Genomic DNA, 21,760 nt, shown 5'->3' on the forward strand with positions numbered 1-21,760 from the left:
GATACAGAGTCGCATCGACGTTGTGTTATGGGCCCATGCGCTGAGCCGGAGTCAGATTCGGCTCCGCTGGAACAGTATCAAGCCGAGTGCGGATGGCATCTCGCCACCTTTGCACGATCCTGCGTACCTACGAGGGCCTGCTTGAGACAAATTTGTGTCCCCAATGGTTACTCCAGGGTTTGTTTAAATTCCAGCCAGTGGCGAATGGGGTGACCAATCTTTGCAAAACAGGCAGTACCCCACCAATTTCGATCCTATCTGTCGCTATCTGACCTTAACCTGCTGCCACCAGCGTGTCCAGGTGACCCTTCGCCCTGCGGACAGATCTACGTCATTCATACCTGGCTCGCCGTCGCCTGAACTTCTCTTTTTAGGATATACATTTCAATTTGCACGTTAAGCCATCACTGTAATTGAGATGACGTCATGTTGTGTCCAGGCGGCAGTCAACGGCAGACATGGCGTTATGACAGGTTCAAACGGCCGTGGGGGGAACTGATCTGCCGCCACCAAGGTACTACGCTGAAATCAACCTCGAATTATCATTATCAGTGAAAACGCTACAGTATGCTTACCAGTGCGGTCGGTCCAGTTTAGCCAGCGGCGGGGGCGAACGTCACAGGAAAGCGTCTTCCTCGCTCCAGCTGGTCAACCGATTATGCCCAGCTGACTCCTCAGCATGTGACTCACAAAGCGTTTGTCTTATTTATTTACGAGCATCTTGTATTTCTTCGCCACCAAGTTCCGTCACAATGTTTCCCGTTGGGCCTAGTTGGGTTGGTTTGATGTTGCGCCTGGGTCGGCCGCTGCTTTTCATATCCCATTTCAAGGACGCACAAAATGCTCGTTGGCGGTGCGAAGTGTCATCGCGCGACGGAAGTTTCGATTACGTTCGCGACAAGCATAGGAGGAAGGGAGCCCAGTACCAGACCACGTATGACTGATATGAAACACTTATAGCTCTAAGGATTAAGCAGTATGCTGCCGCTACTGCTACTACTGCTTTTGAGCGTATCACAGCTGTGAGATGTTACCGAGATGTTACTGAGCGTCTCACAGCTATGTTACCGATATGTTACTGAGCGCACCGCAGCTGTTAGATGTTACCGAAATGTTATTGAGCGTCCACAGCTATAAGGTGTTACCGAGATGTTACTGAGTGTCTCACAGTTGTGAAATGTTACCGAGATGTTACTGAGCGTCTCACAGCTGTAAGATGTTACCGAGATGTTGCTGAGCGATCGGAGCTGTGAGATGTTACCGAGATGTTACATAGCGTATCACAGCTGTGATGTTAACGAGATGCTACCGAGCGTAACACAGCTGTGAGATGTTGCCGAGATGTTACTGAGCGTATCACAGCTGTGAGATGTTACCGAGATGCTACCGAGCGTGACACAGCTGTGAGATGTTACCGAGCTGTTGCCGAGCGTCCCACAGCTGCGAGATGTTACCGAGCTGTTACCGAGCGTGACACAGCTGTGAGATGTCACCGAACCGCTATCGAGCGTCTCACAGTTGTGAGATGTTACCGAGATGTTACCGAGCGTGACACAGCTCCGAGATGCTACCGAACTGTTACCGGCGTCTCACAACTGTCACCGGCGTCGTGACCAGCCAGTTGCATTAATTTAGCTAATATCTGACAAATACAAATGAACAGCAGTTGGTCTCCCTATGCAATGGGGCCTAAGATCGAGTACGTGCAATCACTCGGTTGCCATTACCTGAGTGTCAGTACGACCGAAACGAGATCAAGGAGTGGCCGACTACGCATCTGATCATGACATTCTCAACCTTCAGTGTAAAACTATACCGATTTTCACAGCCGTTCCCATCGCAGAATGCTTTCAGCGCTCCGGTGCTCTGATACATCCGGGCGTTGGTCAGACGCGCAGCGTATATTCGACGCCCACTGTTTCACACACAGCTGTTCATGTCTCCACTTTTTACTACAGTAAATGCCACCAAGGAATGCATTTGCAGCAGTACAATGGCACGCTTTCCGGGATCGAAAACTAGCGCGGTGACTCGAAAGCTTCGGTCCTGCACATCACCACCAGGTTGCAGCACCTCTCACCAGTGCCAACGCAACTCCACCTCGCGCCTTTGAAAGACATGAGCGGCAGGCGAATCGAATGCGTCAAGGTCAGGCGCCTTTCAACTGAGTAAATATGGTTGACACACGATGAGTGGAAGCTTGGCACAATACGTAGGTACGTAAAAATATGGTAGAAACGTCAACACTGACGCCTTTGAAAACCTTGCGCTGGCCTAACACGCCCGTGTTCACTCAGCAAATGTACACCTTAATGGAATTCACGGATGTGGAAATAGCTATCATACTTGGGTGGTCTTGCATAAGCAAACTTAGACTAGGTGCAGTTGAACCATAAATAGTGACTCAAGTTTAACTCATACCATAACATAAATAGACGGCGTGGCTTGGGCATTGCGTCACAGCGCTCGCGTAACAATACGTCTGAGACCACGTAGGTACGGAATCGAGCCACACGATATAAATACTTGATGCTTAACAGTACACGTAAGCAAATCAGCCGTCCCGTCCTACGCAGGGCACTCACGTGACAACGCAATACGTAAAATTCAACAAATCATCACGTCGAAGACTAGACACGCGCTGCGCTCGGGAGGAGACGCAAACCTGCGATTTACGCTGCCGCTGGGCGTGTCACACCTCCGCTGCTCGGGCCGCGTGGCGGCGCGCTCCGTGTCGCGCCCGCGTCCTGAGCCCCGCGCTATACACTCGCCCCACCGTCGGCGAGCGAGGCTGCAGCGAGCGGCTGGTGCGTCACCACCGTCTCACCGCCGAAGGGTGGAGCCGGGAGCCACAACTCCTGGCGTGTCACCACCGTCTCACTGTCGGATGGTGGAGCCGGGAGCTACAACTCCTGGTGTCACCACCGTCTCACTGTCGGAGGGTGGAGCCGGGAGCTACAACTCCTGGTGTCACCACCGTCTCACTGTCGGAGGGTGGAGCCGGGAGCTACAACTCCTGGTGTGTCACCACCGTCCCATTGTCGGAGGGTGGAGTCGAGAGCCCACAACTCCTGGTGTGTCGCCACCGACTCACTGTCGGAGGGCGGAGTCGAGAGCCACAACTCCTGGTGTGCCGCCACCGTCTCACTGTCGGAGAGCGGAGTCAAGAGCTACAACTCCTGGTGTGTCACCACCGTCTCGCTGCCGGCGCCAGATGACCGGGCACACCCATCTCGGCGAAATGGACACCCTCCATCAGACGCTCGCCAATGACGTTGCGCCGCCTCTCGGTAAGCCGGTGCCGAGTCAGCGACGTTCAGCTCGTTCAGCTTGCTCAGCAGGAACTGCTTGTCATGGCCCTCCAACACCAGCTGCTCCTTTAGCACCTCGATCATGTGCTTGTTGGCCGCGGCGATGGCCGAGTAGTAGTACATGGCCAGCAGCAGAGCCACCACCAGCGGCACGGCGAACCCAGCCGAGCCGAAGAAGTGAATGAAGGTGCGCAACCAGCCGGGCAGCGCGTTCACTGTGTCCTGGATCTCCATCCACATCGTATGGAGGCCTCGGAATGGGCCGCATGAGCGCGACGGCTGGACCCTCGGCCATCGAGAAGATGATGATGGTCAGCGCCGCGAAGAAGGAGAACAGCGACACAAGCATGTAGAAGGCCGACGAGCGGATGGTGTGCAGCGACAGCTTCGGTGGCTCGCAGATGCGCGTACAGGTGAAACGCTTGATGGTAGAAGTAGAGGAAACAGATGAGCGCGGCGATGCCGGGAAGCAGCGGCGAGTAGAAGACACCCAGCCAGCACAGCGCCTGGTTGTAGACGACGTCCAGCACGTGGCGCGGAATCTCGAACTCCTGCAGGAAGATTTTGCGCATCCACGGCACCTGGAAGTGGTCGATCACCACCTTCAGCGGGAAGTAGAACGAACAGGTTTAAAACCGGCGATGCAGGCGAAGTCGGTCAGCATCAGCTTGTAGCAGGTCTGGCCGATGATGGTCTCCCAGCAGGCGTTGGCGCGGCAGCCCGGCAGGAAACACTCGAAGCCTGTCAGTTGGCCTTCGCACTGGGCCTTGTACTTAACGAAAAACGAGTACATGAGCACGGCGATGGAGGCGACGCGCAAGAACACGGTGCGCACCAGCGTCAGGATGACGTTCACCTGCGCCGTGTAGCGCTCCAGCGTCACGATGTGGTACATGAAGAGCGTGACCACGATGTTCATCACGGACACGGTCATGGCTGGTAAGTACTGGTAAATGGTCAGCAGCGTCCGACCGGTTCTCGCCGCTGGCCTCCATCTCGACGTGCAACAGCGAGTACTGCACCACGTAGAAGATGATGACGCCCGCAGATGATGAGGATGACGGTGACGATGATGTTGGTGACGGTGCGGACCACGTACAGCTGAATGACGTCCATCGGCTGCGGTTGCGCCGCTCCGCCTCGTACTGGTCCGTCTCCAGGTAGCCCTTCAGCTCGTTGTACACCGCCATCTGCTTGTACTCGCGGGGCGCTCACGTTGTCGATGCAGAAGTCCCAGGCGCTGAAGATCACGTTACAGTACTGATAGAACTTGCCCCGCGACAGGATGGCGTCCTGGAAGCCGTGCGCCGTGTGGATGACCACGAACGCCAGACAGAGCAGCAGACAGCTGATGGACACGAGCACGTACGCCAGCGGTAGGTTGTAGTACAGCCCTGATGTGGCGCCAATCAGCACCACGTTCTCGTAGTAGCCGTAGAAGAGCGGCGTTAGCTCCATGTAGCCGGTGCCCTGCAGGAAGTCCATGAAGCCCTTGGTGACGCCGCCCCAGCTGTTGTTGTGCACGTACTCGGTGTAGTTCTGGTTGCAGCAGGCAGTGACCGTACTGTTGTCGGTGAGGTCGCAGTGCAGGGGCTCCGTCCGCTTCAGCAGCCAGGTTTGGCAGAGACCACGAACGACAGCATGGCCGCGAACACCGCAATGTTCATGTACATCACCTTCTTGATGTAGCGGAAATAGGACAGCACGCCCGTGCCGAAGTTGCCCTCGATGAGGCGTGAGGAGAGTGTGCCACAGCTCGAACGCGAAGATGTCCACCATAGCGTCCTAAAGTGTGACCAGAACTTCTGCCGATGCAAATGAAACCGCTGCATGCCCTGTACTCGGAAGGCCGAAGAGGTCTGGAACAAAGACGAATAGCACGGCGATACCCACTGTGAAACATATAATAGTAGTCGGATACTCGATTGGTACCTGTTTACACACGTCCGCACCAGTGCGGCGGTTTGATCACTGCCGCTGGCTGCCGTACGCTCAGATACGTGACGTGACGACTTCAGCACACCACTCGATGTTTTTCCAGCCGCACGTGTATTTTGTTACTGCAGTTCCATGAACAAATTTACAAATGCTGTGTTCCGATTGTACGTACAAGGAGCTTGTTCTTGCGTTCCCTCTTCTTCTCCATCGGAATCGGCATAGCCTTGATGGCCTGAATCTGGTCCCAGACCTGCTGTTCGTCAGGAATGTCTGCGGCAGACCACACGGCCGGCCGTCAGCGGCCAGCATGCCGCGTGGCCACGCTCGGCCAGACCAGCCGCCACCGCCGGCGACCGCCCGCGTAGCCGACGCCGCGCCCAGCACACAGCCCCGGTGGGCCCAAACAACACACCGGACGCCGTCTGACGTCACAGGCAGACGCTGCACCAGTCGGGACCGATCTCAGCCAGCGGTGGCATGGTCCAGCAATTACGGGCGACCACGAAGCACTTCTCGTAGTCAACGATATCTTCAGGCTGTGTTCGATATCATACGTACGATAACTACATGCAGCATATGCAATATATGATGCATGTACGATATCAAACTGTGTGGCACAGGTTAAATGCACCGTACAGCAATATGTGATAAGAGCGAGGGGTACACAGCTGCAGAGAGCGCCTGTCATAAGCTACCGTCTTATCAACCAAGCATTCTGCCGTGAAGCAGCGTGTTTTTATGACGCGCCATAACAACCCCGCCGCACAGATCTTGAGGCCCGCTCAGGTGTGCACTGACCCGCCGCGGCCGCGGCGTCGGCACGCGCATACCTTGGTCGGGCAGCATCTCATCGTCGGCGGTCAGCCTGCACCTGGCTGGGCCGCAGGGTCAGCGTTGAGCGTCGCTTGCCGAGAGTGCGGGTCATCTGGCCGCTACTCATGGTGACACCTGTCCAGCCGGGGCACAAACCCGTCAGCCGGGGCACACACTGGTCAGCCGGGGCACACACCCGTCAGCCGGGGCAACACACCCGTCAGCGGGGCACACACCCGTCAGCCGGGGAACACACCCGTCAGCTGGGGCACACACACGGTCAGCCGGGGGACACACCCGTCAGCTGGGGCACACACCCGTCAGCCGGGGACACACCCGTCAGCTGGGGAACACACTGGTCAGCCGGGCAGCACACCCGACAGCCGGGGCACATACCCGTCAGCCGGGGCACACACCCTCAGCCGGGCACACACCGTCAGCTGGGGCACAACCGTCAGCCGGGAACACACCGGTCAGCCGGGGCACACACCCGTCAGCCGGGCACACACCCGTCAGCCGGGGCACACACACCGTCAGCTGGAGCATAGCACACCGTCAGCCGGGGCACACACCCGAGCGGTCACACACCCGTCAGCCGGGGCACACACCCGTCAGCTGGGGCACACACCGGTCAGCCGGGGAACACACAGGTCAGCCGGGCACACACCGGTCAGCCGGGACACACACCCGTCAGCCGGGGCACACACCAGTCAGCTGGGTGGCGGTTCCACCGCCGTCACTTCACCGCTGTCGGGGCTAATCTGGCGGAGCGTATTTCCCCCGCCATCAGATGACTGTCGATTATCACTCAACGTAATCATCTGTAACTCCCACCAACAAGAACTCGCGATAAGATATCATCGAACGAGCATTACCGTCCCCACCCGGAAATCAGATAGAAGTCGCCAGGGCCTTCTTCACAGGTGATATCCCGGGGTAAACCCTGCGCCAAAACAACCGGCCAAATCAGGGCCCCATGCCGGCGTTCGAGCTGGGTGCTGCGGCCCGCATTTCACAGTCGCGTCAAAGAAATTACAGGACAAACAGGCGGACGGAACTGTGCCGGGTCCTGCAGACGGTAACCGGCCGGCCAGCGAGCATGGCCGGGGCGGGCAGCGTTAGCTCCTGGCGGGCGTCGGTGGCCGGCGGGGCCGTCTAAACCCACCCCACGGATGAGTTTACAGGAGTATACTTGATCCGGCTCAGCCGAATCGCGGTCGTCGAAAAACAGAGCTCTATCACAACGGGGAAATTTAAAGAACCAACTAGAATAAAGTTAAGAAATACTAGGCACATGAGTACGGGAAAGACAAAAAAGGAAAACTCAACTGCGCATAAACCGAAGCCACACGACACATTGCAACATGGAACCATGAGGTACAGACAGGTAAACATATTCACAAAAGATGACCAAATGAACAAGCCAGGTAAAAAAAGCAGAAGGTTGATGGGAACATATCAGTGTTCGCATTCACGGAGTATTCCTCGTAACTGTGACACATGAATCGTGGCATGGGTGTAAGCCTCCCTCGAAGACGCATCCTTCGTAATTTCAACAACAGCCCTCGTGCCTTGTCGCATGTCCAGTTGGCATGCGGCGTGAGCGGCGCCAGTTGTGCCGATTGTGGCACGGCGTGAGCGGCGCCAGCTGTGGCCGATTGTGGCACGGCGTGAGCGGCGCCAGTTGTGCCGATTATGGCACGGCGTGAGCGGCGCCAGCTCACCGTCGACTGTGTGCAGCAGCTGGCGGCTGGGCAGGATGTGCAGCAGCTGGGCCTGGGAGGACGAGGCGCCGCCCGACAGCGAGTCGTCCGCCTCCAGGCCCGCCTGCGACGACGGGAAGTGCTCCTGGTAGAAACTCGCCGCCGCCGCCTCCTCCCACGTGGAGGGCTGCGGCCGTGACCGGCGCGCCATCCCCAATGCTGTCGGCGCCGAACGCTGCGTCAACGGAGCACTGGGCCTTGTTACGGACATGCGCCTTGATCGAAGGCCGTCTCGCGCCGTCCTCGCAAGAACTGTTTCCCATTAGCTGGCTGCCTAGTGCCCCTGGCACAACAAAGCCGACCCTCAGCAACATCGCAGTCGTTCGAAAAAAACAACGAAATTGTGTATCTAACAGGTCATAATAGGCCTGGTGAGCATTAAGGGGGTATTTTAGTGCAAGCAACAGCAGGGGTGAGACTTTTCACAAAAGATCAAAGGGTGGAGGAGGTATGGGAACTTATGGCATGGTTGCCCATGGTAATTGACCATTGGGGGGAGGGGAATGATGTTTGCAATGGGTGAGAACATGACTAAACAATCAACAACTAAACAAATTGCATACAAATGCTTTGAAATCATGACAGCATAACTTTGTAGTATATGTGCTAGCTTTCTTTTAGTCTCTGGGGCACTGATTGTGCTTGTTCGGCAATAGAAACATGTCTAAAAAAATTCTGGTTTCTGAATACCACTGTTTCAGGAACACTGCACAGCGATTCATGGCTGGCATGGGTGGTGGTAGACAAATCTGCCGACTGTGTGTGGCGTGGGTGATACTGTTATATCACAGGGCCCTACACTATAAAAACACACACAACTGTGTGATGATGTATTCCAAATTAAATGAAGAATAAACCTGTGAATTTTAAGTTTATTCATGAGATGGTTTGGAAAATGTTGCACATAAAGCTGAAATATTCCCATTTTGGGGCAATTAATGTTTAACTTAACCCACTGGGGTCAATACCTGGCCCAGTATAACATCTCATTCCTCATTGCAAGGACCAATGCAATGCATTTTTATTTGAGACCCTTTTTAAGGTTGAAAATGGCAGGAAGCACCAGCCCATTCTCAGCATGGAGATCAAATAGATCCCAAATGGTTTGTGTTATGAAATGTTGAATCAGGGTGAGGGTTAAACATGATATCATGAGTACTTGAAAGAACACCTCTCATGGATTAACATACATCATGAGTCCCACTGTCTCGACAATGACAGAGTTAGGGAGAAACTGGTTACACAGAGCAACTATAGTTGGAATCCTTTGCTCCAACATGGCAGCCAGCTGCAAAAGGTGAACAAATGATCTAAGTAAAGGTTGGGGTCATATATTGGTGTATCACAACAGCACCATTTTCAAAATTGGCATGCTGAGTGTGCCAGTAACAATGGGAGTCACTTTGCAATGCTCAGGAAGAAGACTAGACTGACCAGACTGATTAAAATTCATGTTCTATTTCAGGAAATGTGCTCACATGATACCCACCTCTTGTAGGGTCTGTTTGCCTGTCATCACACAAATGTTAATAATGTTTAGGACAGCCTGAATCCTATGGCATTTGGAAAGCTTCAACAGCTTAGCCTATTCCAATAGAAAATTTGCCACCTTTACACATTAAAGCCCCAAGGTCATTAAGTGCCCTTTCAAGAACATCTACCTTTAAAGTAAAAAAAACAAGTAAAGAATTTCATTGACCAAACTCTCACCCATAAAGACCTTATCAGCAATTTTACACTTGGCACACTGGTCTGCAAACTGTTGACCATGACAAATTACCTTCACCAGTCATTTTTCTTGAGACATTGACCCTATCAGCTGAAAGTGGTGGTACTCATACACCAAACTCTGCACACTCAGATTTAAGGTGTACCTACTTTAACTTTTTTGCTGTAATACTGCTGCCACCACAACATGTTTAGTGCAAATGTTTTTGAGATCATGGTATGGGTGGCCTATTTCCAACTCCAAAATGAAATTGGTTCAAACTGTCTGGAAGCATGAAGGTTGTACCTTAGTTATTGAGCCAACTTTTCCCTGGAATGAGCTTGTGCATGACAACTGGACATATTTTGCAGCATAGAAATCTTATCCTGAAAAATTAAACCAATGATGCTGGGTGGCAGAACACAAAAATAGGTGGTGTATTCAAAACCCAGATTATCTCTTGGTAAATACACACTGCAACATTTCACACTCACATGTTTGTTTAACCAGTGTTGGCAGCCACCTGCAATGGAAAGGACAAAACATGTGAAAAGACACTGCAGCTCCTCTGGGGTTGAAAGCAAATCTCTGTATCCAGCAGGTCTTTGTGCTAAGAACCTCAGTTATGTCCCAGTTTTGGGAAACACTGAGAACCATGGTCTCCCTAAAATGTGACCATGGTAGCAGCCAATTTGTGGCCAAAGTCTAACTTGTATGTTCAATGTCTGATACCAACAAAATGGACATCATCTGATATAAAATAGAAAGTTTGCTAATTGCTGTGATTATGAGTGCAAAGAATGCATACATTGCCAAGATATTCATGGATAACCTTTAAAAAAAACCGAGGAGCCGAGGGCACAGTCGTGACCACACTTGTGGCCAAACTCTAACTTTCAAACAACTTCATAGAATTGAACGAAAGTGACACCAGTAGAGTTGTCTGCACACTAGTATCAATCGAGGATATTTTCGGGTCAATAAAGCAAGACGTGTTATTTATAGCTACTTTAAGTTTAGGCACCTGTGGCCAAAGTCAACTCCTAAACATGTCGTCTGATTGACATGAATTAAACACCATTCGATGGGAAATCTCCAAACTCATTATCGTGGAAAATTTGGGTGTAAACTATGCACTGCTTGCAGAAATATTCACGGGCAGCCGCAGAGCCTCCCCCGCCCACGGCCCGAAGGTGCGAACCGCCAGTAATTGCAAGTACCGCACAATTTTGCTGGTAGACGCGAAAAAGCAGGATCTAACGGAAAACGAGGCGAATCTAGCGATATGTGAACAATTGGGATATTGCGTGAGATTCTGGTGCAATGAGGAGTAAAGAATTATAGTGATTTGCACACCTTACGTAGGCATATCTGAGAACGGAATGCGAAATACATGACATGACTATAATTATGACTACGCTGAGATGCGCACCCACGACTTTATGGAGGGAGGGGGAGCTCGGTATACGCATCACCATGGGTGTAGAAACAGGGAGGGGGGCAGTGGGCCATTCCCAGTCCCCACTCTTCAAGGTGTGTGTGGGGGGGGGGGGGGGGGCAGCAGTGTTAATTGCCCGCCCCCAGTTTTCAGGTTAAGGTTGTGTTTAGATTACTTTTTTTTCTTTTTTATAAATTTGGTCCGAATCGTTTGAATGGATGGATTTCTGGGATCAGCGCTCACGCTAAGCAGTGCTTGTGTGAGCCCTGATCCCACCATCGATCGCGCAGTTCCTGGCAACGGCCAGAATTAGTTGCGAAAGCTTTACGTGCCGCAATGCTCGGCAGGTCCGTCCTGCCTCTGACGTCAACTGACTTTTAGCGCGACCGCTGCCACCGGCCGCGGGCCATACCTGCCAAGGGCAAATAGCGAGCGCCCTAAAGCGACTCGAACTCATCCCGCCACAGATGGGTGGTCGGAATGCAGGCGCTCTAACCAACTAAGCTGCCACCGGCCGCGGGCCATACCTGCCAATGGCAAATAGCGAGCGCCCTAAAGCGACTCAACTCATCCCGCCACAGATGGGTGGGTCGGAATGCAGGCGCTCTAACCAACTAAAGCACCGGGACGGACTTAACCTAGAGCCACCGGGACGGACTACGTTTGCACCACATTTAAATAAATGTATATATGGCCGATTTACCTAGTTCAGCAGCCTCTTCTCAAGATGCGTCACATTTTTCGATTACTTATGGCCGGCGCTTAGCGCCACAGCGTACGCCGACGACTACGCGGCCTATGGAGACTGCTTTTTGTTGTTGTTTATTGGAGTTTAGGGGCGTGCCGACTGCGGTGGTCATTTGGCACCCATAACGAGTTTTTTTTACCTATCTAATGAGCAGCATAAATGGTTCCAAAGTTGATGTGTTTGAGAAATAAAACGATTTGTTGAGCTCCAAAAAATTGTGAGTCGTCTCGCGCCCAATACGTAGTCTGCGGAGCACCACCTCTTCTTGCCTAACTTTGTGAGAACATGATAACTACTGACCCAGCTTGGGTTTCGTTGCTCTGAGGCTTTTCTTTCGTTTGCCCCATCCCAATAACGCCGGCATTAGTTCTGTAGAAGTTTTTTATTGCCGGGGTAATAATCTGTAGCAGGGATGGAAACAGAGCGTACACATGAAGCCCAGCGCTGCTCGCCTTGCAGCCGCGTCAGCCACCCTCGTTGCCCGCGATTCCAACGTGACTAGGAACCCAACACAGCATGACTTTCTTTCCGGCCTGATCCAGTTGAGTCAATCGTATTAAAATGTCCTGTATAAGGGAAAATGATTGATACAAAAACTTCAAACTCAGATCACTGCTCAGAGAGTCCGTCAAAATGAGATGTAAAGGTTCGTCGCCGACTTCAATAAAACATAGTACCTTAGTGATCGCTATGAGCTGCAATGTGAAAACCGAAGCGTTTGGGGGCAATTAAACGACCGGGTGACGCTACCGCTCACAAACGCACAGCCCACACCATCAGGAGTTTTAGAGCCGTCCGTGTAAGTGTGTGTGTAGCCCTCATATAACGCTATACGCTCAAGCGCTCTGGACCTCATTATATCTGGCAGCGAGACACTTTTTCATTTCAGTCAGAGATGTGTCTGTGAAGGGTGAGATCAAATGCCAGGGAGGAGTGCACAAGTGACCTGATCGCTTGACCTTTCGAATGGGAATTTCGTTTTCCCGCAGTAAGGCTTGTATCCGAGAGCCAAAGGTCACAACATGCGCCCGAGGTGAATTGCGAACAAACGGGACAGCGGGCCGCGCAAAGACTGCGTGATATGCGGGATGTCACGGGAACTGTCGCAGCTGAAGTACGTAACGCATGCCGAGCATCTTCCTCCTCGCTGACAACGGCGGGCTCGTGTGATTCTGCCAAGAGGCTTCGGGTTGGAGATGTACGGAACGCCCCTGTGATGGCACGTATAGCAGTGTGATGGATGGTGTCAATGATGCGTTTGGTGGATTCACACGCGCTGTCATAAATAAAACATGCATAGTTCAGTTTAGAGCGTTATGATGGCCCGATACAGCAGCAAAAGCGTACTCCGATCTCCGCCATACGATGTGCGCGAAGCACATTTTAATACGTTCAAAGATTTAAAACAGCGTTTACGTAGCGTCTTAAGATGTGCCTTATATGTAAGTTGGCGGTCAAAGAATACCCCGAGGTATTTAGCCACAGGCTCAGTTGGAATGCATTGCTCACACAGACGGATAGACAGGTCACCGCATTGCCGGCTACGGCAAAAATGCATGGCCACAGTCTGGCTACTTGAAAACCTGAACCCGTTCATGGTACTCCACTTCTCAACACGGTCCACAGCCAACTGGAGTTGGCGCTCCATCGATGGTGCTCTTGCTGCGCTGGTCCAAATGGTAAAGTCATCAACAAAAAGGGCACGACCTGCAGACTGCGGCAGCCCAATCTCGATGTCGTTAATCATAACGGCGAACAAGGCTACGCTGAGAACGCTGCCTAGGGGCACACCGTTAGCTTGAACATGCCTCTCAGAGAGCGCGTTTCCAACACGGACACGGAAAGAACGGTCAACTAGAAATTTTTGAAGAAAGGTGCCCATATTGCCGCGTATACCATACCTGTGTAGCTTGAGAAGGATGCCTTGACGCCATGTGGTGGCATAGGCGCCCTCTATGTCAAAGAATACTGCACCTATGTGTCGGCTTGCTTTAAATCCCATACGAATCGCAGTGTCAAGAACTAAAAGATTGTCCACTGTGCTGCGATTCTTTCTAAAACCACACTGGGCGTTTGTAAAAACGCCGTGATGTTCTAAAAACCAAGTTAAACGGATATTAACCATCTTTTCCATCAACTTAGAGAGCGATGAAGTGAGAAAGGTAGGTCTATAGTGTAAAGGATCCAGTCCACTTTTACCCGGTTTCAAAATAGGAACGACTATAGCTTCTCGCCAAGAGGCTGGAAGGTCCCCACTGGCCCAAATAGCATTAAATACTGCTAAAAGAGCACGAAGCACGCAAGGCGGCAAATGCTTGAGCATGTCGTTTGTGTACAGTGTCCGGACCTTCTGATACGCTGCGAAGCTTGGAAATCGCCCATTCCAACTCGACCAGGGTGAATGGACCATTATAGGAGTGCAGCTCACTCGTTGAAAAATCTACTGCGGATTGCTCACATTGCGCTCGGTGCCGCACAAACTGTGGGTTAGTGTTGCCACCTTCGCTGCGGTAGGCCAGCGCCCGGGCAATTTCGTTCTCAACTTCCAACGGGCGCGTCACGGCCTGTCCGTTCACACATAGTACCGGAAGAGCCATGGGTGAAAACTGCCCAGATATACGCTTAATTCGAGACCAAACCTGCGATGTTGGCGTGAACCGGTTCAGCGTACTCACGTAAGCATGCCAGGAAGCATGCTTCGCCTCCCTTACGGTGCGCCGAGCAAAAGCTCTCACCTTAAAAGCTATGAAGTTTTCTGTACTGCTCCTGGCGTCTCAGGCCCGAAATGCACGTTTACGCGCCCGGATGGCGCTCCGACACTCCTCCGTCCACCACGGAACAGGAGTACGTCGGGGAGCGCCAGACGTGCGTGGGATACAACTGTTGGCGCACTCTAAAAGTCTGTGGGTAAAATCCTCAGTAGAGGGTACAGTCCTCACAGCCTCAGTTACGAACGATTCGTCGAGCCGAGTCTCAAATTCGCACCAGTCCGCTTTCTTAAAATTCCAGCGTTGTGGTCTAACACTCAACGCTCCACCTCTTTTAAACCGGACCCACACTGGGAAGTGGTCACTTCCCATTGGGTCATCTCCGACACTCCACTCGAGGTGTTGGACGAGCTGGGGACTGGAGAGGCTTAAGTCTAGCGCGGACGTCTGACCGGACGGCATTGTAAAATGCGTACGAGTTCCTGTGCTTAAAATACATAGTAAAGCACCGTGGATAAGATTCTCGCACAGCCTCCCACGAGCATTGGTGACGTCACACCCCCAAGCGGTGTGATACGCATTAAAATCGCCTAGGAGAAGAAGTGGTGGAGGCAGTTCAGCCAGCAGACATCTAAGGTGCGCCAACGGAAAAGCGATGCCTGGTGGAAGGTAAAGTGAGCAAACAGTGATGTGACGATGGTTGAAATAAAGCCGCACGGCTACAGCCTGAAGTGTGGACCGCAAGCTTAACCTCCTCGCTGGCACGCTGTGGTGAACTGCCAGGAGGACGCCACCGTGAGCAATGCTCTCCGTCGTTGCGAAACATCGCATATCCTTTCAAAGAGCAGAAATGCTCAGACGCTAGCTTGGTCTCCTGCAGCGCCACGGCTGCAGGAGAGACCCTGCTGACGACAGCCTCGAGATCGAGGGCGTTCGCCCTTACTCCTCTACAGCTCCACTGTAAAAACGCCTGTAAAAGAGCGCATTAAAAAAGCGGTAAGACGTGAAAAGCTAAAACAATTCCCGGCTTAAAGAAACTCGGCTGCGCCAGCTGTATGTCCAGACCGAGAGATTCGGCTTAACTCCGGGGGGCCGTGCCCCACCCTAGGACGAATCCTTGGGCTACCTCCGTCAGATGGAGAGGGGGCCGGCTGGGCACGCTTTACGCCAGCGTACCCAGCCCGGGGTGGAGGCGGGGGGGGGGGGGGGGGGGGGGCATCGGTGGGCCTCTACCGGGGTTCGAGGCACCAGCGGGGGCCTCCACCGGCTTTCGTGGCGATGGAGTGCTGTTTCGGGACGGGCTCTTTGTCTACCCCGGACAGGCGGCTTGCCGCCTTAGCGCGCTCCAGTTCGGTCAAGGGCGCTCGCTTGGCCTCGCGGGCGCGCCTGTCAGCTTCCTGACGTTCCAGCGTCTCTGCCACACGCTCACAGGCACTGGCAAGAGGTGTCTCTGTGGCAAAGGGACTGATTGGGTAGCAGACGAAGGCAAGGCCGGCGGCGCGCGGGGACTCCGACCACACCGAGCCGTCGTCCAACCGTCGCCCGCTGGTGATCCGGCGCGCACCGAGGAGGCCAGCGGTGCGACGTCCACCGACTGCTCGATCGGCGGAGAGGGAGCTTGGGGTGCCGACTGGGAGTCGGGCGCTCGGACCGAGGGAATAACTGACAGGCCAAATGACCTCAGAAGTCCCACGAACTGAACGGCCGTCATGTGCTCGATGGCATTACTTTGTGGGAACGAAGTTTTCACTTTGGACGCATGCGATGTTTTTGGATGACTGTCGTTGTAGAGTTCACGAGCTTCACGAAAAGAGACATTTCTAGAGGTTTTGATCGATATAATCTCTTTTTCTTTCGCGTAGGCCGGACATGTACGGTCGTATGTCGTGTGTGGGATTTGGTCCTTACCGCAGTTGACGCAATGGGGTTCAGCAGAGGTGCAAACCTCGCTCGTGTGCTCGAATGATGCACATTTACCACATGCTGGGCGGTTACGACAGTGGAGCTTGGTACGGCCGAATCGCTGGCACTGGTAGCACCGCATGGGGTTAGGCACATAAGGGCGAACCTTCACCCGAGCGTATCCAATGCGTATCTCGGCCGGCAAATCGGAAACTAAACGTCAGAATGAGGTTGTTGGTAGGCAGCAGCTCTCCTCCCCGTCTGACGAGAATCCTGCGAGCGCTCGTCACACCAAACTCTGAGAGTTCTTTGACTATCTCGTCCTCGGCGACGTCACGGAGATCGAAGCAATTGACTACGCCCGTGGAGGATTTTTTTGTTTTATGTGGTGTTGATGATATTGGCACTGTCTTTTCGTGCTTGCCAGTCTCGTCCCGAAAAGTATACGTAAATTCCTTGGCTGTCATGGCCCTACTCGCCTCCAGACTACTCGCGAACTCTACTTCAATTTTTCCATCCCTAAGCTTGTCGCATCTGATGATTTTCCCAAACCTGTCGCAGCCGTTCCGTCTCTGGAACGGTGAGAGGGAAGCTAGCTTCATCTCTTCACTACCGAAGATCAGGATCCGTGGACCGGGAGGCACAGATACTTCTCTGCACCCTGGGGTTATCAAGGTCCGTCCCCCTTTCGGAGGACGGGTGTTTTTAATGTTAGAAGAAGCCATAAAAGGTGGTTTTGGTTTCGGCACCGAGGCTCCCCACCCACCGCGGAGCCCAACTGCGGGACGGCCCAACTCTCCCTCGGGAGGTGGTCACCGCCAGGGCTACCCCGGTGCTATACGGGGCGGACGACGCCTCCCACACGGCCAGGTGTAACCGGGGAGACCCCTCCCCGTCCTGACCGTGGTTCAGCGTCGCCGCCCCTTGACCCCTTAAGCCGCTGCGCGCGGCCAGGCGCCCCAAGAGGAAACTCGCAAAGAGCACCCAACCACAACGCGGGCGACAAGCCGCTAGACCCGTGTGGGGCTCCACGGGCCACCCACGCCCCCGGATATCCTGGCCAAAGTGGCGTGTTGGGACGCGCCGTGACTGGCCCGCACGACGCGCCCCTCAGCCACCAGGATCCGATCAACCCGGGGACGTGGGCGAGGGGGCACGGCGACCCCGATAAAACGCGGATGAGGAGTGGTGATAGGGCCGGATGCGGGAGTGCGGGTAATGTGGAGGGAGCGGGCGGGACATGGAGCAGGAGCTCACGTACCGGAAGGGTCGCTACGCCCTGGGAGGACCAGCTTGCGCTGTCCACCCGTTACCGGAGCTGGGACCGAGGGGGGGGCTAGTCCCCTACACCGACCAAGCCGGTTGCCCCTGCGGGGAGCCTGCGGAGACTGCAACGCCAGGCGTTCAAGCTGTTGTTGCTATGACTTGCGAGCGCTTATGTTCAAAACCATACTACATAGTGTTTTTTATCTGTGATCAGTTCTGAATGAATCTTGAACATTTTAAGATAAACATGGATTGGCAATTTTAATACAAGCTCAGGACCCCATTTCATCTACAATCTACGTTCAGGGATTCCCCATTATCCCTGAGAAAACAGAAAAGCACGGAACTGGAGCCTGTGTGACAATTATTGGACCACCTTTGGCGATCAGAGACGTTGTTGCGTCAATGGGCGTTCCTGTGCTGATACGGGGCCAACTGCGCGGTTCAGAAGGCCTCCCGTGTCAGAGGAGGGGAACAATGTGTTATAATGCATACTTCCAATGACCTCCGGATTGACCGGGAGATACCGCCCCGTATCGCTAGAATGACAGCCAGAAGACGCTTCGCGATGAGACGGAGTGGCTTTTCAGCTCTTGACCGGAACCGGTAATGTGCCCTTGTTGTTCTAATCAAGCGGCCCCTTTCTCAGAAGGAAAGAAGGGGCCTCATTTTGTTGAGTGGGGTAGAGGTCTCATTTTTGTTTAATAGAGCATGTGGGCATGAATTTTAAAAAAACGAACAAGGCCATCCCATGTTTATCTGAGAATGTTTATTTTTCAGAATGGAATAGTGAAAAAGTGCATTAACAGGTTTGAACATGATCGCCCGCAACCTCGAGAGCAAGGACAGCGATGGCCTAGGTTGCAGCTTTCGTACAACCAAACGGCGTCGGCCACTGTAAGTGCCACCAGACGGAGGTCGCCCTGTTAATCTTTCTTCTGGACAGACGAAAATCTGCCAAAACACGGAGAATAGAGAATCTACCTTTACTCTTCCAGTTCCATCATCAGATTCCAGCTCCACTTGGCGGTGCTTTATGGGTCTAAATCTGTTAAAATATCTGTTCTGCCATCAGTCTAAAAATCGCACACCTGAAATACGTGCCCAACTGCCTTGTAGGTGTAAGGTTTGATGTCCTGAAGCGTTCCAAGATACTCCTTTCAGAGGCGTCATCATTTTTGTCCACCCGTTGGCCACGGCTCAATATGAACCGTCAAGGCGACACTGTGCGGCCTACGGAGACTGCAACGCCTGGCGTCAAGGTTTTTAAACTAAGATTTGCGAGCATGCATGCTCAAAATTATGTCACAGAACTTTAATTACTAACCGATTAAAGTGCTGAAAGGTAATTTTCACAACCGTTATCATTTTCGTCCACCGGTGGGCCATGACGAAACGCCAACCACTGAGCTGGCGCTCCGCCGACTATGGAGACTGCAACGCCGGGTGTCGAGGTTTTGGTAGGTAAGATTTGCGAGCGCGCATGTTAAAAACCACGTTATATGAATTGCATCACTAATCGATTCTGACTGAATGTTAAACATTTCCATACAAGCGTGGCCTGGCGATGTTAATACATATTGTTGACCACTCGATTTACAACACAAAATCTCACCCTCAAATTTCTATGAAACATATCGCTATAGCGCGTCGAACGACGCGGCGCGGCCGCGTCACATTTTGAATAGCTGTAGAAAATTGAATGGCGGATCGCTCAGCGTCAAAAATTTAGATGTAATTTGCAAGGTCGCTGACCTATGGCAGGTACAAGTTAGGCCATGGTTTCAGCAAGTCAGCTTCTAGGCAATCGTTCAATCTGGTGAACAATGGGGTGTTATACGAAGCCATACATCTCTGAGGTGCTTTCTTAGGCAACGAAAATATTGAACGATCAAATTACGTTGAACTTAGATCAAGTATAACGGTCAAAACAAGGCCAAAACCAACCTGTTTTTTTTTTGCTCTAGGCTTGCTGTATGAGATAGCTTCTGGTGCTCATTTCGCATTTATTGATAGCAGGAACCGCATTATACACCTTCCATGGGCTTCTTAGAGGTCAGAATAGGCCATTGACCTAAAATGACCTAGGTCAACATTTTGCTTTTAGAAAGATCCTTTTTACCGTGATTTTTGTCGCGCATTCAAGTGCAAAACTCAAAGCAGTCTTGTGTGATTTTGGTCACGTTGACCTTCAAAAGGTCAAAAAAGGTCACTGTACTTAAATCAACATGATAACTTTTGCTTAAAGCAGTTATCTAGGTTCTGGGGGCAATTTAGAGACCAAGCTGGAATTTGGTCTTGTTTGACCTGTTTTGACCCAAAGCTCTTGACCTAGGAACCCTAAACTTTGACCTAAGTGAGGTCACGTACACGTTAACAAACCCTGTGAATTTGGCGTCTCTAGCTTTCTTAGTTCCCGAGATCTCAGGGTGGTCAAATTGACCCCTCACCCGAGCGAAGAGTATCTAGCCGGCCGCCCGGGCACGTGTTAAAAATGTAAACAGAATTGATTTCACGGTAGCTTCTGGTTTCTGCTCCGGTTGCAACGTAAAAATACCAATGAAACGAAGAAAACCGTATCCCTTGTTAACAAGTAGACTATATTCGGGGATATTTTTGTGGGTGGGGGGAGGGGATTACCATAAGGGGCTTTCGTCAACCCTGTGTTCCTCTTAGCAAGGCTCTGGCTATCCCTGCCTACACAAAAAAGCAGATCAAGTCATCTACGCTGCATGACGAGCAATTCAACGCCGGTTGGGTTGATTCATGCCCAAAGTAGGTAGCTTCCCGGCGGCGGCATTTTTCTATGGTGCTGTGGTATAAGGGAAGATGATTCGGAAAAAGGTACTGTTGCAGGTGTCCAACACACGTTTTACATCAACACGTGTTTTACATCCCAACTAGTAGCAATGCTGATCTAGAAATGTAACAGCAAAGCAGCCATACCATCAGTTCGCCGTCAGTCATTCGGTGACAGCCCGGCCAGGACAGTGGCCACCGACGGCGGACGGAAGTAGGGCTCAGACAAGGAAGATATGACAGAAGGGCCGTTATTCTGTGACTTGGTTTTCAAAGCAGAATCTCCATTTCTATGGCTTTTGTCACATAAGCCCAGTTCACAACGCACAATTTGTTTAAGCCACCCCACGTGACCTTTGGTAGGTAGATTATTTTGTCTATTTTTTTTTTAGCTCCTATTGGATCTTGCACATGATTAGATTAAGTGATCACAGCAAAAGAACTCCAGGTCAATTGAAACAACATATAGCTCTCTACCAATAACTATAGCTAATATACCTTCCACAAGTTGCACCTCGGGAAGTTTCAAATACTTGTTGTTTAAGGACAACATGTTGTTCTGAGTGCGTACACTGTTGGGTTATTATCTCCCGGCTATTACCCAAAGATCTTTTATCTCTAAACCGGCCGTTGTCCAGTTGTCAAGTTCGGAGTACGTGGGTGCGCTGCTTCCGAGGGGATTGTGAGGTGGGTGAGCAGAGGGTCGGTGATGCAGGGTATGTGTGTGGAGTTTGAATTTCCACCTGAATAATTATTCCGTGCGGTATGTCTAGGGAACGAAGTGGATGTTTAAAAGGTGTGAGAAAGCGCCAGGCAAACTATGGGAGTTTCCCCGAGACTCCATACAAGGTCACAACAGAAAATCCTATAAAACTGCAAGTTCTCTGTTAAGCTGAGGTTTCAGAAATGTCCTCCTAATTTCCACAGAAACTTCGCCTTTGAGCACCACCTAACTGCTATCTGAGCACCAAGGAAGGTGCATACCACATAAAAAGCCAGCCGCCATCCTCCGTCTATGTGACCACAGTCTGAGAGCAATATCATAATGATCAAGTTTAAGTACAATCCCTCTTCACGTGGCTTTTATCCACGTGTGCATTACGTTATCTATGCTACGAACATTTGTTAAGTATTATAGAGACCTTCAAAGTTCGGACTTTGTTCAGCGCAGCTCTGAGGAGTATTGTACATGCATAAGTCAGTGCTGATAGCGTTATTCCTCGTCGAATGACCAGGAGAAAGGAAAAAGATGCATGTAAATTTCGTAGTGCATTCATTACTAATAAAGCACACCCTGTGGCTGAAATCCAGAAAGGTGCGGACCCTATAACCTTTTTAGAACTCAGTCATACACAGAACACAGAAT

At 52.0% G+C, this 21,760-nt stretch overlaps 1 pseudogene; it reads right to left on the bottom strand.

Annotated features, from left to right (window-relative positions):
• Positions 1-2,877: 2,877 nt before the first annotated feature.
• LOC119094327 (transmembrane channel-like protein 7) lies at positions 2,878-7,976 on the bottom strand (annotated as a pseudogene).
• Positions 7,977-21,760: the final 13,784 nt, after the last annotated feature.

This window comes from Pollicipes pollicipes, unplaced genomic scaffold (assembly GCF_011947565.3).
Source record: "Pollicipes pollicipes isolate AB1234 unplaced genomic scaffold, Ppol_2.1 Scaffold_1349;HRSCAF=1579_pilon_pilon_pilon, whole genome shotgun sequence".
In the NCBI taxonomy this organism is placed as follows: Eukaryota; Metazoa; Arthropoda; class Thecostraca; order Pollicipedomorpha; family Pollicipedidae; genus Pollicipes; species Pollicipes pollicipes.